A 14,999-nucleotide genomic window follows, 5' to 3' on the forward strand; every position below is an offset into this window, starting at 1 on the left:
TATGCAGGTCAGAAAGCAACAGTTAGAACTGGACATGGAACAACAGAGTGGTTCCAAATAGGAAAAGGCAGTACATCAAGGCTGTATATATATTGTCACCCTGCTTATTTAACTTATATGAAGAGTACATCTTGAGAAACGCTGGGCTGGAAGAAGCACAAGCTGGAATCAAGATTGCTGGGAGAAATATCAATCACCTCAGATATGCAGATGACACCACCCTTATGGCAGAAAGTGAAGAGGAACTCAAAAGCCTCTTGATGAAAGTGAAAATGGAGAGTGAAAAATTTGGCTTAAAGCTCAACATTCAGAAAACGAAGATCATGGCATCTGGTCCCATCACTTCATGGGAAATAGATGGGGAAACAGTGGAAACAGTGTCAGACTTTATTTTGGGGGGCTCCAAAATCACTGCAGATGGTGACTGCAGCCATGAAATTAAAAGACGCTTACTCCTTGGAAGAAAAGTTATGACCAACCTGGATAGCATATTCAAAAGCCGAGACATTACTTTGCCAACAAAGGTGCGTCTAGTCAAGGCTAAGGTTTTCCTGTGGTCATGTATGGATGTGAGAGTTGGACTGTGAAGAAGGCAGAGCGCCAAAGAATTGATGCTTTTGAACCGTGGTGTTGGAGAAGACTCTTGAGAGTCCCTTGGACTGCAAGGAGATCCAACCAGTCCATTCTGAAGGAGGTCAACCCTGGGATTTCTTTGGAAGGAATGATGCTAAAGCTGAAACTCCAATACTCTGGCCACCTCATGCGAAGAGTTGACTCATTGGAAAAGACTCTGATGCTGGGCGGGATTTGGGGGCGGGAGGAGAAGGGGACGACTGAGGATGAGATGGCTGGATGGCATCACTGACTCGATGGACGTGAGTCTGAGTGAACTCCGGGAGTTGGTGATGGACAGGGAGGCCTGGCGTGCTGCGATTCATGGGGTCGCAGAGTCGGACAGGACTGAGCGACTGAACTGAACTGAAATTTGGTTTACTACAGCTTTTAAATTGTTATGATGGATCCACTGCATACTTTGTACGTGTATATCCTTTATAAAAATTAGTATAAATTGGGGATGAAAAAGTGGAGTTTTAAGTAATATTTGAGTTGAATTCTCAACTTTTTTTTTTGTAGTTAATGTAGGTCTAGTCAGTAAGTAGTGCTGCTTAAATTTTCAAATTCTACCTGCATTGGAATACCTGGGAATCTTCTTAAAAATGCAGATTCCAATCAGTGGGTCTGAATACAGCCTCAAAATCTGAATTTATAACAAGAAAGAAGGTAGAGAAAATATTTGAATTTGATTGTGTTTTTATTAAAACCAGATGGCTGTGCTTCTCTTTAGAAAAAGTCTCCAATGTAAGGATTGAAACAGTGTTGGTGCTGTTAGAATCTCCCAGTCCTTTTCATAACAAAAGGATTTTTCCTTTTACAAAAGAGTTTGCTAAAGAGTGTCTTTTAAATTCTGCCTGAGTTTTTAGAAATAGAGTAATGGTGAGAGTTCATTAGAGTGAGGGCATCTGGTACTGGGTTGCTGATGTTGGAAAGAGATTCTTTTTGAACCTGAACTCTTTTGCCCTTGTGATAATTTCCCTCATCATCTCCTGCTTATAAGCTTTTGTACTATTCTTATCTGAGTAAATATTAAGGATATGTTAAACAAGATTTCAAACCAGAAACCCTTGTTTTGTCAGCTGTGCTGTGTGACTTGGTCCTGTGTCGTTATTTTTCTGAACCTCATTTAACTCATCTGTAAAAATGAAGTCAGTTCACTTGCCATTCTGGGTTAATATAAAGGTTATTTTTATTTATTTAGATTTCACATTTTTTTATTAAAAAAAAAATTTTTTTTTTCCATTTTTGGCTGTGCCTCATGGCAGGCATGCAGGATCCTTGTCTTCCCTACCAGGGACTGAATCCACACCCACTGTACTGAGAGTGCAGAGTCTTAAGCACTGGGCCAGCCAAGGAACTCTCTAATGTAAAATTTAAATCAATGTCCTTAGAGTGGTTTTTCGTGTGTTTAATATGCACCAGCTACTACTGATGTAATTCTTACTTTCCTGTCTGTTGCTCAAAGCTTAGGACATCACGTGGTCCAGGGGACAGTATTGATTTGTTGTTGTTAAAGGGTACAAAGACTTGGACTCTTTGAGGCTATCATCTTACTTAACGTGAATCAGAATTCTGCTATTTCATATCCAAAAGGGTTGATAGGCTCTAACCTTACCATCTCTTAAACAAAGGAAAAAATGCCATTTAAATTGTATTGAATGGCTTTTCTTTTTCTCTTAGGACTCGCAGGAATTATGCTCTACAGACATCTTAAAGACTACCTTCTAACTGAAGAACAGTTACATGAAAATAACTACCCCCAGCCCAACCCTGAGAAACCAAGTATTCTTGTAACCCCAGGCATGACAAAAACTCGTGTAAATGATCGTAACTATACGGATCTGAACATGACCCTTTCTGTACGAGTCCCAGTGTTCTGATATTTTCCAATGGACACGAGAGTTGTGGCCAGCGTCATTAAACTACAGGGGAAAGCATGGCTGCCTTCCATTTGATTCCCCTTTCCGTTTCATTTTGTTCCTAGTCTCTAAGTGCTTTATGTACCTAGTCAATTTTACTAAATCTTCTTAGTAACCATTTCAGGCATGTACTGCTACCACCTCCCTTTATACCAGTGAGGAAACTAAGGGTTAGGGAGGTCAAATTATTTACCAGCGGTCACTCAGAAAGTAAGTGGTAGAACCAGGATTTGAACCTAAGGAGTCTGACTCTGAAGCTCCTGCTTCATACGTGCCCCTGTACACATGTAGGCAGTGCTGTGTTTTGTACACTTCGTACCCTTTCACTGGGAATTCTTATAAAAAGACTTATAATTACTATTATTTTATATTTTTTCCAAATACTGGGCATAGTTAGTTAATATATTTATACCTATTTCCTCCCCTTGCAAAAAAGAGATAGCAAGGGAGTATTTAATATTAACACAACTGTCAAATCTTAGGTCCATCAGAGTTTGAAATGCACTTATATATATTTTTCATTGATTAGAAGATATTTATCTTCATGTTTTACATCTTTGGAACTTCTGTCTTGGGATTATTTTCACCATTTGTTTCGCCTTTTCTTTAAATCCTCTCATTGGCAGGCAGTACACTTAACAGTTAAGAACCTGGACTCTGAAGGAGGAAGTTGGGCAGATCTGGGCCGGGATGTTGGATCAGTCACAAGTGACCCTCCCAGCCTCTAATGAGATGATGGTCGCTACCCCCATCAGGCTCTTATGAGAGTCAGTTAAAACTGTGTGGCTGAACTGAAAAGGCTCTCAAATAAGAGTTGTCACCATCATCATCACCATCAGAACCAGCCTGAGGGTTATTAATAAAAATAAGTATTCATAAATGGGTTAGGGACTTCCGTGCTGGTCCAGTGCAGGGTGTTCGGGTTCGATCCCTGGTTGGGGATCTAAGGTCCCACATGTCACATGGACATGAGCAAACAAATTAAAACAGAAATGGGTCTAGTGAAAAAGCCCAGATATACTCTCAGTGACTTAATGAACAAACAGATCTCTGTGTCTAAAAGGAAGGCACGGGTCCTAATTCAGGAGTTACTAGGTCCTAGTGAAAGTGAAATTCGCTCAGTCATGTCTGACTCTTTGCGACCCCTTGGACTGTAGCCCCATGGAATTCCCCAGGCAGGAATACTGGAGTAGGAAGCCATTCCCTTCTCCAACTATGTGCTAGAGTAGATGACAGTTCAAGTTGGCGACAGTCAGATTGTGGTGCTGAAACCACAGCTGCCTGGTGGAGGGTTGCCTCTCGAGTCAGTCAGGAGGAGGCCTGTTTCGAGCCACGTCATTCCTGATGCAGTAGATGGCTCGCCTGTGAGCACTGCTTCACACAGCCCTGTCCCTTTTCCTGGTACCTCGTGATCACACTGAGTCTGTTCTCGAGCCAGGATCAGAAATGCAGAGGCAAGGCCCTGCACTCAGGTCCTCGTTTTTCCTCCCATCTCTTCAGGAATAATTCTCCTGCTTTAGCTTCTAGGAAGACGTGCTGTCGATGTGGGAAGGTCTGTGGTGTGACTTCTACAGGCAGGCACAGCAGGGCAGAGGAATGTCACTACCACTTTGGCCGAGTGTTGAGTCATAAAGGTGAGTATCTGGTGGTCTTGTTTCATTTATTTGACAAGCCGAGCTGGTGCCAAATCAGTAGAAAGGTGGGATATTCAGTTCAATGTGTATTTGTTAAATACAACCTGATAGAGAGAAGCTGTTGATTATGAAGTTTCCATTACAAACACCCACTTCTGACCTTCACTTCTTAACTTAGCTGGAGCTCGCTGGCTCAAGAGGCACGTCTGTGACGACTCTTCTGCCTTTTTAGGACTTCAGTTCAAGCAGCTGGGGCTTCCCAGGTGGCGCTAGCGGTAAAGAGTCCTCCTGCCAATGAAGGATACATAAGCGACTTGGGTTCCGTCCCTGGGTTGGGAAGATCCCCTGGAGGAGGGGAAATGGCAACCCACTCCAGTGTTCTTGCTTGGAGAGTCCCAGGGACAGAGGGGCCTGGTAGGCTACAGTCCATGGGTCACAAAGAGTCACCACTGAGCTTACATATATCAGGCAGTTACCTGCTGACTTTACCTGCTTCTCACAGGCCAGCATTAATTTCTTTGCTAACAGCTTTGATTCCTTGCCCCTACCCTGCCCTGAGAATGAACAAACACTTGACTCCCCGTCCTGGCCCCCATTTTCCCCTGCAGCACAGTAAACTCCCAACAGCCCCCTCAGATGGTGGTTTTTCCCTAGTCGAACCAAAACCCTGGGCACTGTCATCATCTCCCCCTGGCACACTCTTTCTTTTAACATTTTTACGTATTTATTCATTCGTCTCTTTAGAATGCAAGGGTTTTTCTTTGGCTGTGCCACATGGCTTGTGGGATCTTCGTTCTCTGAGCAGGGATTAAACCCCGGGGCCACAGCAAAAGCGCTGAGTCCTAAGCACTGGGCCGCCAGGGAATCCCCTGGTGAGCCCTCTCATCTCAGAGTGGCCGCATCCCACTTTCTCTACCTCTGAAGCGTCTCTTCTGCCCCTCTGCTGCCCCTGCCAGAGCCACACCACGCTCACTTCCATCCTCAGCTGCTGCAGCGGCCTTCTAGGCTCACTGCATCTGCTCTGCCTTTTCCCGTCTTCACCGCCCCTCCCTAGTCTATTTCCCACCCAACCACCCGAGAATACTTTTTACATCACAGTTCTGTTTACCTTATGCCTCTGCTTTCATGAACATTCTTCAGTGACTGTGTCAACCCTGCCAGATTTGACCTCTAACTCCCGCCAAATCTGTACCCTTTCCATGGGTATCTTCATGCCACACTGGCCACCTCGAAAGGTGCCTTCTAACCTGCTGTCTCCCGTCCCTTTCACACAGCTGGTTTCCTCTCATCCATTGTTGTTGATCAGTCGCTAAGTCATGTCCGAATCTTTGCGACCCCATGGACAGCAGCACACCAGGCTTTCCTGTCCTTTACTATCTCCTGGAGTTTGTTAAAACTCACGTCCGTTGAGTTGGTGATGCCCTCCAACCATCTAATCCTCTGTTGCCCCATCTCCTTCTGCCCTCAGTCTTTCCCAGCATCAGTTTTTTTTCCCCCGCATCAGTTTTTTTCCCCCCAGTGGGTCAGCTCTTTGCATCAGGTGGCCAAAGTATTGGAGCTTCAGCTTCAGCACCAGACCTTCCAATGAATATTCAGGGTTGACTTCCTTTAGGGTTGACTGGTTTGATCTCCTTGCTGTCCAAGGGACTCTCAAATGTCTTCTCCAGCACCACAAATCTCATTCCTTAGGTCTCTGCTTAAATATGATCTCCTCAAGGTTCTTTCCCAACCCCATGATCTAAAATAGGCCCTCCCTCCTAAATGGGAAGGAAATCAAAAAGAGAGGATATATGTATACATATAACTGATTCACTTTGCTGTACAGAAGATGTACTGGCCCAACACTGTAAAGCAACTGTCCTCTAATATAAAGTTAAAAATAAATCGGTTGTTCCTCTTCTATCACAACATGCTGTCAGTGGCTTTGGTAGCACATGACTGCATTTTGTAATGATTTAGTAATTTATCTGCTGTGCCTGAAAGACTGCAAGGTTTTGGAGGGTCCATCCCTCTTTTTTTCTCCCCATCATCAGGCTGTCACTTAGCTTGGTTCCTAATACATACAGACCGTAGGTAGCTATTTGGATAGATGGTGAACAGATGAATCATTTATGTAGATATAGATACGAGTAGAAATGCTATTATCATAATAAGTGGTGTGAATAAAATAAAGTAGGGCAGAGGAAGTAGAGAGGAACAGTGGATATGACTGGATTACAGAAGAAATAAAGAATAAATAATATAGTAAAGATTCCCAGCTGGCTTAGTGGTAAAGAATCCACCTGCCAATGTAGGAGATGAGGGTTCGATCCCTGGGTTGGGCAGATGCCCTGGAGAAAGAAATGGAAACCCATTCTAGTGTTCTTGTCTGGGAAATCCCATGGACAGAGGAGCCTGGCAGGCTACAGTGGGTTTGCAAGAGTCGGACATGACTTAGCAACTGACCAACAACAAAGACTAAATACCAAAGTAAAGATTAAGTCAACTTAGATTTGACCTGAGTGTTTGGGATTAGCTTTAGAGGGTAGCGGGGGACTGTAGATTCCAAAAGGGAGGAAAAAGAGGAAGACACTGCCTGAGAATAAGAGTAGCAGGCTGCAGCTGGGTGGGATCACTGGAGCAAACGACACCATGAACAGGAGGGGTCTTTGGAGCTGCTGGACCTGAGATCTGGGTCTGTTTTATCACTTACTTCCTCTGAGACCTCGGGCAGGTTTCTGAAGCTCTCTGGGTTCGTTTCCACATTTGTAGAAAGAGCTTTGCGTGGCAGTTTAGTGAGCTGACGTGCCCATGTCCTGGCTTACAAGCCGTGCTCTGTTAACACTGGTTCTTGGCTCTCTCTCTCATCTCAGGAGAAGGTAAGATAAAGCTGTGAGATGTCAAAATTGGATAAGTAAGCCAGAAGTGCCAGCATGGGAAATCTGCATTTGATCAGTAATGGACAAATGAAGCATTTGAGGAAAGTAATGTAATGAGAACGTGCTTGAAGAAGCACATTTAATCTAACCGCATTTTATAGAAAAGCTGGTGCAGAAATCACTGTAGGCGGAGGGGGTTATAGGTTGGGAGAACATTTCCTTAGGCCAGAGGGAAGAAGGGCTTGGGGTGGATAAGGGCATAGGTGATAAAGAAGATTGGAGAGAGAGAAAAGAGAGAGGGATGGAGGCTTGGCATTGTTGCTGTGAAGGTGTGCCAAGGGTCTGGCCGAAGGGGTGGAAGAAGAGGATGCTGGGATTTTGGAGGTCCTGCCACGGCTGGAAGCAGCATCTGTGTTATGGTCTCAGGCCGTGTAACAGGGTGATACTTCTTGGGTCAGATCAACAGATACAGAAAGGGAGAGGCTGGTGGCTGGAGTCACCACAGGGCTCCAGCAAAGAGAGGAAGAGAGGAGAATTTAGAGAGGATGGCTGAGGGAGAGTTAAGCAGGGTCAAGAAGGGACACGAGGGGAGGAGCTGAAGATCAGGACAAATGATAGGGGAGCAAAGGGAAGAAGGGGAAGGAGGCATTCAGGACATGCGCAGTTATAACTCACCTTCAGAATCCAACCCCTGGCAACTTCCCTGTTGGCCCAGTGGTAAAGAATCTGCCTTACAATGCAGAGGACTGGGGTTTCATCCTGCTCAGAGACCTAAGCCCAGGCACCCCAGCTACTGAGCCCGTGTGCCACAACTAGAGGGTGCACGCACCCTGCGGAAAAGATCCCGCATAATGCATCGATGGTCCCGCCCCGTGTGCCACAACTAGAGGGTCCACTCGCCCTGTGGAAAAGATCCCGCATAATGCATCAACGGTCCCGCGAGCCACAGCTAAGACCCAGTGCAGCCAAAAAAAACGACAAAAAAATGCAACCCCCGAGAATTCTGCTTCCAGGAGTCAGTTTTTCCTGTTTGTTACACAATAGCTAGAAAATAACTATACAAAGTAACTATACAGAGTTTTGGACCTCACATCAGATCACTTGCATGGTAAAGTCTTAATGGTCTTTGAGGGCAAGATGCTCTGGGAGTTAGCCACTCTGCCTTGTCAAGCTTGCTCATTTGATTTTTCTTTTTGTGTGGTTTGCAGTCCTTGGTGGCTTAGAAAGGTGGTACAGCTGTTGCAAAGGTGTTCTTGGATCCCCCAGGTGTCAGGTTGCCAAGGTAGGGCTTATTGCCCAGAACTCTGTTTGTGTCAGAACCAGAGTTGCTGTCTGCCACACAGACCTAGAGGATCGATGAACATTTGGTCTAATTAATTCACTGATTTTTCAGTTGGTGGAATTTTTATGAGCTTAATTCCTCTTGCCAAAACATACAGTAACTTATTTGGCAATGTTTGTTGCAGCATCATGTTCATAACCAAAAAGAAAACCTAAGGGGCTTTGTGAAGACGTTGGTCCAGTTCCCAGCCCTCGGCGGGAATCCCCGTGTATTTGCTGTGAGCTGTGAAGTGGTACGTTGGTTGTGTGTTTTACCTCATGTATATGTGTGGAAGGAACTTTCCCAGGCTTTCTCTCTCAGTCCCACATAGCTCTGCAATGCTATTCACATATTTTGGGTGAAGCAACTGTAGCTGAAAAAGAGTTAAGTGACTTGGGCAGGTCCCAGCACTTAGGGCTAGCTTCCCCAGTGGCTCAGATGGTAAAGCATGTGCTGGTTGTGCGGGAGACCCGGGTTTGATCCCTGGGTGGGAAAGATGCCCTGGAGAAGGCAATGGCAACCCACGCTAGTACCCTTGCCTGGAAAAGCCCATGGAGAGAGCAGCCTGGCAGGCTACAGTCCATGGCGTCACAAAGTCAGACTCGGCTGAGCGACTTCACTTTCACTTCTGCACTTAGTGATGGAGCCAGGAGTTGGCCGATGATCCTTTTTCTATTACCTACTGATTCTTTTTATACATCACCACTGTTTGCTCTACTCATTCCATTGCTGAAATTACACGGGTGGAAAGTGTTATTAACACTGCTGTTATCCCCCAAACCATTATAAAAGTTTTAATTTCTAACAAACTATTGTTTATGGAGACAGTAAAATATTTATAGGGGTTTATCTTTTATGTGAGAATCAGTAGTGAATAGTGGGGGGAAAGCAGAACTTGGAATCATGAGACCTGGGAAGCCCCACGGCTTAGAGGCAAGTCTCCTGGGTGATCTGCTCTGTCAGTTACGCGGTTAATGACAACCCCCAGGGACGGTGAGAATTACATACACTGATATATGACAGAGTGCGTTGTTTGTGTCAAACATCATGTGAACAGTCATCTTTAACAAAACATTAAATTTTTATTCCTTGTGGCATATTTGGAAAGCAGATTTGTGGACTATAATTATAGAAGAGCAACATACAGTTTCAAACTTAGATTTTTAATTGGAGACAGTTAGAGCTGCTTCTGGCTTAGAAATCAAATTTCACTACCATGTTGTCCTCTATGGTGCCATGTTTATGTAACCATAGTTTGGGTTTTTTTTTTTCCCATTCAACGAAGTTTATAACTGTGTTGTCCAGTATGATATCCACTAGCAAACAAACACATTGATGTAGCGAACAGAGTAGCCGTTCCCAGAGGGAAAGCAGGGAAGGGCAAAATGGGTATGGAGGGAAGGGCCAAGTGTATGGTGAAGGGTGAAAACAACATTTTTGGTGGTGAAGGGTACTGTAGTGTATATAGAAGTCAAAGTATAATGTGGTATACATGAAATTTACATAATGTTATAAAACAATGTTAACTTCAGTAAAAAATTTAATTAAGTTGAAAATTCAGTTCTTCAGTCATACTAGCCATATTTCAGATACTCAGTAGCCCCTTGTGGCCAGCGGCTACCCTATTGGGCAGGACAGAAATAGAACATTTCATCTTCACAGAGGTCTCTATTGGATAGCATTGATCTCTAATGAAAATGCTGGTAAAGCCTAAGCCAAGAAAATGAAATTATTTTATTAGCAGAAATATTACTAACATTGAGGGAAAAAATCAAAGCTTGGAACATCTTTGATACCACTGTCAGATCCACTCACTGGCTTTTGTTGGCAAAACTGAATGACAGGATTAAATTGTATATTCTAGTTAGAAATATGCCTTTATTATATCTAAGATGTTAAAGTAGGTTTACTCAATGTGGTATATAAATTTAATATCTCTGCCTTTATAGTGCTATACAGCCAAAGGTTTGGAACTTACTCAAGTAACAGTGGTGGATCCCAGCCTCCAGGTGGTCTATGATACATTTGTGAAACCAGATGAAGAGGTCATTGACTATAACACTAGGTATGCATTATACAAGGAGTTTGTTTTTTAAATTATAGAACATTCAACATGTAGTTTAAGTTTTAGCCTAGGTACCTTTACTGGAGTCAACTTTAGAGCATGAGTTACACTATTTTATTTATTCAAAATTATTCATGTTCCGTTGAATACCTTGCTAGAATTATGCAGGCGCTGTATTAGGCCCTGGGTAACTCTTTAAATAAGAGAGATGGGCTCATAACCTCATGGTGTCTACATGTTGGAGAAGTAGGTAGGAGGCTAGAGAGATAGGCAAAAATATTGAATAAACCATTCATTTATTCATTCAACCATTAATAGGTTTCTTCTGAAAATATCATGCTATGCTCTTCCCATTAGATGAAAATGTTTGTAATCCTGTAGACATGTTGTTGAGTATACACAGCTTTTATACAGCATGCAGAACACTGGTTCAGTGAAACTTCTATTTTATTAGTTATTATTATTAAAGTATGGCATGTTTCTGATCCAAACTGAGTGGTAACTTGAGATAGTATAAGATATGCCTTTAATTTTTAAAAACCTCATATCAAACACCCAATAATATCATTGATTAATTGAACTGAATTTCCTAAAGGCATATAAGCCTTATGATATAACACATATATGTATTTAAATATAAAATAGAAGACACTGATCTTATTCTAGAATGACAATTTGGAACTGTTAATTACCGATATGATTGTATTTATTCAGTTTTCTTTAAATAATGAATTTTTCAATGGTACTTAAGTATGTCTTGTATGTGTGTGGGTACCCACTCCAGTATTCTTGGGCTTTCCTGGTGACTCAGACGGTAAAGAATCCACCTGCAATGCAGGAAACCTGGGTCGATCTCTGGGTTGGGAAGATCCCCTGCAGGAGGGCATGGCAACCCACTCTAGTATTCCTGACTGGACAATCCCATGGACAGAGGAGCCTGGTGGGCTACACTCATGGGGTCGCAAAGAGTCAGACACAACTGAGCAGCTAAGCACAGCCCAACACAGCATTTGTGTGTACACGTTTGTACATGTATGTATAAATAAATGCACATGTATGTATACATGTTTGTGAACAAATATGACTTTATACACATATACACATAGATTCTTTACTGCTGAGCCTCAGGAAGTCCACATATATATTTTACACACTCAATGGCACCCCACTCTAGTACTCTTGCCTGGAAAATCCCATGCACGGAGGAGCCTGGTGGGCTGCAGTCCATGGGGTTGCAAAGAGTTGGACACGACTGAGCGACTTCTTTCACTTTTCACTTTCCTGCACTGGAGAAGGAAATGGCACCCCACTCCAGTGTCCTTGCCTGGAGAATCCCAGGGATGGGGGAGCTTGGTGGGCTGCCTTCTCTGGGGTCGCACAGGGTCGGACACGACTGCAGCGACTCAGCAGCAGCAGCAGCAGCATAGTATATAGTTTATAGCACATACATTACACGATTTGTGTGTGTGTGTCCGTACTTTTGGAGCACAACAGGCAAATGGGAGTGAATTAAGCATTGTGATAAGCCTTGAGAATAATTACAGAGAATTCTGCTAACAAGCACTTTTTAGCAAATTCCCTCACATTCATAAAAATGTTTGTATACATAAAAACTCAATAAAAGTTCCTGTTATCAGAAAATGCATTTTGTTACTAATCCCTCCTGACCTCATTTGATGTTTTTTTCCTACTTATTTTGGCCGTATCCTAATAGCCCCATCTATTTTACTCTTTTTTTAAACTTTATTGAGTTATAATTGGCAAAAAAAAAGTGCTATATTAATTGTACTCTTATTGGTTCTTGTTCGTCCGTGGGTTTAATGTACTCTTTTCTAGCTCCTTTTTGGAACAAGTCAGGAAATGTTTTGGTAATTACTGATAGTCACAGCAGCAAAATGAGAATTGAAGGGCTTGCATTAAAAACAAAAGAACTTTCAAATCTTAAAAGGTCAAAAGGATTCAATGGATGACATTCTTTAAGAACTGCTTTAAAACAGATCCAAGTACTCTATCCATGATCATTTCCTCTTAATCCAAATATTTGACTATGAGTCACATTCCTTAATTAAGCCAGATGATGGAGCCAGCTGTCTTTTTTTCCTTATAGGAGACAATAATATTAACATATAGCTTAAGTTGAAAATACCTTTGCAGTATTTTTCTTTTCTCCTAATCTGCACTAAGGCATAGCAATAGCCATGTTTCTGAACACTTATTTATAAGTATGTGCTTCATGAAAACCACTAGGATAATCAGGTTTATGCATGTATTTTTATGCATACATTTTCACTAGATTCTCCTAAGCCATTGAAAAGTGAAAGTGAAGTTGTTCAGTTGTGTCCGACTCTTTCAGACTCCTCAGTCCATGGAATTTTCCAGGCAAGAGTACTGGAGTGGGTTGCCATTTCCTTCTCCAGGGGATCTTCCCGACCCAGGGATTGAACCCGGGTCTCCCATGTTGCAGGCAGATGCGTTACCGTCTGTGCCGCCAGGGAAGCAATACACACAGTAGTAGTGTATATGTCAATGCCAGTCTCTCAGTTCATCCTAAGCCATTAAGATTGGTAATTAATCCTACTTTGCAGATGAGAAAACTGAAACTAGAAGGTTAAGTAACTTGTTGAAAGTCAAATATAATAAGTAAATGGCAGAAACATAGCATAGTTCAAACTTAAATTTTCTAGACTCTGCTTAGGGCTCCATTTACTTTTCCATGTTCCTCACGTTTCATCTTTAGCTTTGTCTTAATGTGAGATAGGCTAACTTTACTAAATTGTAATTGACAAAACTCAGATTATACAAAGATGAGAGTTCACAAAGGAGCTTTATCAACTTGTAATAATGTCTCCTCCAGCCTTACATGATTGATCCAAAGTATAAATTTTGCCAAGTTATACCAATATAACCTAAAAAGGGGTGGTTAGTTGACAGTCATACGATAAGATCTTTGTTCTGATCATCAAATGTTTGTCTTATTGAGTCAGTAATGTAGTCTAACTGTAACTGATGACATCTACTGAGCTGCATTCTTTACTTACATGCATTGTGCATCTTTTGGGGGCAGGTTTTCTGGTGTGGTTGAAGATGACTTGAAGAACACAAAGACCTCAGTCCGTGATGTGCAAGCCATCTTATTGAACCTCTTCAGTGCTGACACTATACTAATTGGACACAGCTTTGAACACAGTCTCTATGCGCTTAAGGAGCTTTGAACACAGTCTCTATGCGCTTAAGGTAAAGAGTTACAGGCTCATCTTCTTACAAAACTCGTGTTAGCCTGGTAGTCATTATTGTTGTGTCATCAGTGATGCTTGATTTCCCCTTTTTTGACAAGACAAGGAAGACAAGAATTGCTGTCTGCGCTAATAACACTGTCCAACGATGATAAACCAAAAGCAGTGTAAGATAGCCCGAGTCATTTGGCTAATCAAGATCAGAAAGTCCATCATCAACTGTGATACAGCCAAAATCATTGTTTGTTTTGACATGATCTTCGATTATCTTTAATGTCCAAATAGATAAGACTGAGTTGATTAAACAAGTTGTTATAGTCACATCCTGGAAAATACTTTTTCATGTTAAGTCAGGTAGGCCTTATAGGGAGGCTTAACATCAAAGATATGCTCATTTTACTTGGCATGATAGACCTGAAGATCTCTCCTTTAATATACTCTGGATTAAAATGGTCTGTTTTTTCACTCCATGTTCTAGAGTTCGCACTCTATGGCTCATGCCAGCCACCTGTTTTTGCAAATATTTTTATTGGAATGGAACCGTCACACCCATTCATTGGTGTATTTTCTGTTGTGCTTTCACACTGCAAGGGCATTGTTGAGGAGTCAACAGAGGCGGTGAGGGCTGCACGCCTAAGCTGTCTATAATTTGGGACTTGAAGAAAGAGTTTGGTGGCGTTCCCTGGTCTAGAACAGTGCCCTGCGATACAACTTTCCATTATTCTAACTACCCAAGATGGTGGACATCAGCTCAGTTCAGTTCAGTCGCTCAGTCGTGTCTGACTCTTTCTTTGCAATCCCATGAATCGCAGCACGCCAGGCCTCCCTGTCCATCACCAACTCCTGGAGTTCACTCAGACTCACGTCCATCGAGTCAGTGATGCCATCCAGCCATCTCATCAGCTGTGTCCAATTCTTTGCAACCTATGGACTGTAGGCCTCCAGGCTCCTGTGTCCATGGGATTCTCCAGGCAAGAATACTGGAGTGGGTTGCCATGCCCTCCTTCAGGGGATATTGGACATCACAGATATCAGATGTCTGATTGAGAAAATGATTTTTTCAGTTTTTTAATTTCAATAGTTGCACGTGGCTCGTGGCTACCACACTGCACAATGAAGCTCTGGAATGCTGGGGACCTTGACTATTTGTTTCAGCCACCCCTAGGACCTAACCTTCATGCAGAGAAGGGTTAGTTCTTCTTTAGTGCAAGAATATAAGTAAGCTTCTTTAATTCTCCTGAGAGAATGTCCCCCTCTTTCTCTGCAAAGCTGCCACTGTAGTATAGTTGTTTCCCACAGCACTGCTGTGTGCACGTGACGGGGGAGATGGAATGTCCTTCCACCAGACCCCACC

This window comes from Capra hircus, chromosome 8 (genome assembly GCF_001704415.2).
Source record: "Capra hircus breed San Clemente chromosome 8, ASM170441v1, whole genome shotgun sequence".
Taxonomy (NCBI): domain Eukaryota; kingdom Metazoa; phylum Chordata; class Mammalia; order Artiodactyla; family Bovidae; genus Capra; species Capra hircus.